The sequence below is a fragment of the Rhipicephalus microplus genome, unplaced genomic scaffold (assembly GCF_043290135.1).
Source record: "Rhipicephalus microplus isolate Deutch F79 unplaced genomic scaffold, USDA_Rmic scaffold_46, whole genome shotgun sequence".
NCBI lineage: Eukaryota > Metazoa > Arthropoda > Arachnida > Ixodida > Ixodidae > Rhipicephalus > Rhipicephalus microplus.
Window position 1 is genome coordinate 856,028 of NW_027464619.1, and position 4,057 is coordinate 860,084.

The following is a 4,057-nucleotide window of genomic DNA, read 5'->3' on the forward strand; positions in this document are numbered from 1 at the left end:
ACGCTCTATTACACTGTTTCGTTCACAATTACGATATTTGCATAACCTCACAGTTTTTCACCAACTTATTGCAGTACAGAACGCTGTATCTCGCTAAATGACATCGTTCTTTAAGGTTTCACGATGCTTGCATGCGTTTTAACGAGAATATCACAACATAGCAGTTTCGCACTTGTAACGGTACAACACGCAGTATTTGGCTTGTTCATGCCGTTTCGTGTGCTTTCACAACATTTCACCTATCGCAGTTTCGTACTCGCAATAAAACAACACTATCTCGTTAGATGACGTTTTTTTGGTAGTTTCACGACGCTACCTAGCTTAAACTAACATAACTCACCCTAGCATAACCTTCGCACTTCTATCGTTAGAAAACGTTTTACTCGCTACTTTACATTGCTTTCTACAACATTACGACGGTTTCAAGCGCTTTCACATTAGATATCACAGTTCCCAACTTGTAAAGGTGAAAAACACTGCATCTCACTAAGTGACATTGTTTAATGCGGTTTTACGACGGTTCATACCTTAACCTAACGTAACCTAACCTAACCTAACCTAACCTTGCCTAACCTAACCTAACCTAACCTAACCCAACCCAACCCAACCTAACCTAACCTAACCTAACCTAAACTAACCTAACCCAACCTAACCTAACCTAACCTAACCTAACCCAACCTAACCCAACCCAACCCAACAACACCCAACCCAACCTAACCTTACCTAACCTAACCAAATTATCCTTACCTAACCTAACCTAACCTAACGTAACCTAACCTAACCTAACCTAACGTAACCTAACCTAACCTAACGTAACCTAACCTAACCTAACCTAACCCAACCTAACCTAACCTAACCTAACTTAACCCAACTCAACCCAACCTAACCTAACCTAACCTAACCTAACCAAACCTAACCTGACCTAACCTAACCTAACCTAACCTAACCTAACCTAACGACGGTTGCAAGCGCTTTCACATTAGATATCGCAGTTCCCCACTTTTAATGGTGAAAAACACTGCATCTCACTAATTGACATTGTTTAATGCGGTTTTACGACGGTTCATATCTTAACCTAACCTAACATTCGCACTTGTATCTAAAAACGCTCTATTACACTGTTTTGTTCACAATTACGATATTTGCATAACCTCACAGTTTTTCACCAACTTATTGCAGTACAGAATGCTGTATCTCGCTAAATGACATCGTTCTTTAAGGTTTCACGATATTTGCATGCGCTCTAACGAGAATATCACAATAAAGCAGTTTCGCACTTGTAACGGCACAAGACGCAGTATCTGGCTAGTTCATGCCATTTTGTGTGCTTTCACAATATTTCACCTATCGCAGTTTCATACTCGCAATAAAACAACACAATCTCGTTAAATGACATCGTTTTTGGTGCTTTCACGACGCTACGTAGCTCAAACTAACCTAACCTTCGCACTTCTATCGTTAGAAAACGTTTTATTCGCTACTTTACAATGTTTTCTACAAGATTACGACGGTTTCATGCGCTTTCACATTAGATATCGCAGTTCCCGACTTGTAATGGTGAAAAACACAGCATCTCACCAAGTGACATTGTTTAATGCGGTTTTAGCGCGGTTCATATCTTAACCTAACCTAACCTAACCTAACCTAATTTAACCAAACCTAACCTTACCTAACCCAAACTAACCTAACCTAACCAAACCTTACCTAACATAACCTAACCTAACTTAACCTAACCTAACCAAACCTAACCTAACCTAACCTAACGTAACCTAACCTAACCTAACCTAACCTATCCTAACGACGTTTGCAAGCGCTTTCACATTAGAAATCGCAGTTCCCGACTTGTAATGGTGAAAAACACTGCATCTCACCAAGTGACATTGTTTAATGCGGTTTTACGACGGTTCATATCTTAACCTAACCTAACTTTCGCACTTGTATTGAAAAACGCTCTATTACACTGTTTCCTTCACAATTACGATATTTGCATAACCTCACAGTTTTTCACCAACTTATTGCAGTACAGAACGCTGTATCTCGCTAAACGACATCGTTCTTTAAGGTTTCACGATGCTTGCATGCGCTTCAACGAGAATATCACATTATAGCAGTTTCGCACTTGTAACGGTACAACACGCAGTATCTGGCTTGTTCATGCCGTTTTGTGTACTTTCACAACATTTCACCTATTGCAGTTTCGTACATGCAATAAAACAACACTATCTCGTTAGATGACGTCCTTTTTGGTGGTCTCACGACGCTACATAGCTTAAACTAACATAACTCAACCTAATATAACGTTCGCACTTCTATCGTTAGAAAACGTTTTACTCGCTAATTTACAATGCTCTCTACAACATTACGACAGTTTCATGCGCTTTCACAATAGATATCGCAGTTCCCGACTTGTAATGGTGAAAAACACTGCATCTCACTTAGTGACATTGTTTCATGCGGTTTTACGACGGTTCATATCTTTACCTAACCTAACGTTCGCACTTGTATCTAAAAACGCTCTATTACACTGTTTCGTTCACATTTAAGATATTTGCATGACCTCACAGTTTTTCTCCAACGTATTACAGTACAGAATGCTGTATATCGCTAAATGACATCATTCTTTAAGGTTTCACGATGCTTGCATGCGCTTTAACGAGAATATCAAAACATAGCAATTTCGCACTTGTAACGGTACAACACGCAGTATTTGGCTTGTTCATGCCGTTTTGTGTGCTTTCACAACATTTCACCTATTGCAGTTTCGTACATGAAATAAAACAATTATATCTCGTTAGATGACGTCCTTTTTGGTGGTTTCACGACGCTACCTAGCTTAAACAAACATAATTCAACCTAACATAACCTTCGCACTTCTATCGTTAGAAAACGTTTTACTCGCTACTTTACAATGCTCTCTACAACATTACGACGGTTTCATGCGCTTTCACATTAGATATCGCAGTTCCCGACTTGTAATGGTGAAAAACACTGCATCTCACAAAGTGACATTGTTTAATGCGGTTTTACGACGGTTCATATCTTAACCTAACCTACCATTCGCGCTTGTATCTCAAAACGCTCTATTACACTGTTTCGTTCACAGTTACGATATTTGCATGACCTCACAGTTTTTCACCAACTTATTATAGTACAGAACGCTGTCTCTCGCTAAATGACATCATTCTTAAGGGTTTCACGATGCTTGCATGCGCTTTAACGAGAATATCACATTATAGCAGTTTCGCACTTGTAACGGTACAACACGCAGTATCTGGCTTGTTCAAGCCGTTTTGTGTACTTTCACAACATTTCACCTATTGCGGTTTCGTACATGCAATAAAACAACACTATCTCGTTAGATGACGTCCTTTTTGGTGGTCTCACGACGCTACATAGCTTAAACTAACATAACTCAAGCTAACCTTCGCACTTCTATCGTTAGAAAACGTTTTACTCGCAACTTTACAATGTTTTCTACAAGATTACGACGGTTTCATGTGCTTTCACATTAGATATCGTAGTTCCCGACTTGTAATGTTGAAAAACACTACATCTCACTAAGTGACATTGTTTAATGCGGTTTTACGACGGTTGATATCTCAACCTAACCTAACATTCGCACTTGTATCTAAATACGCTCAATTACACTGTTTTGTTCACAATTACGATATTTGCTTGACCTCACAGTTTCTCACCAACTTATTACAGTACAGAACGCTGTATCTCGCTAAACGACATCGTTCTTTAAGGTTTCACGATACTTGCATGCGCTTTAACGAGAATATCACAATAAATCAGTTTCGCACTTGTAACGGCACAAGGCGCAGTATCTGGCTAGTTCATGCCATTTTGTGTGCTTTCCCAATATTTCATTTATCGCAGTTTCGTACTCGCAATAAAACAACACTATCTCGTTAGATGACATCGTTTTTGGTGGTTTCACGACGCTACCTAGCTCAAACTAACCTAACCTTCGCACTTCTATCGTTAGAAAACGTTTTATTCGCTACTTTAGATTGTTTTTTACAAGATTACGGCGGTTTCATGCGCTTTCACA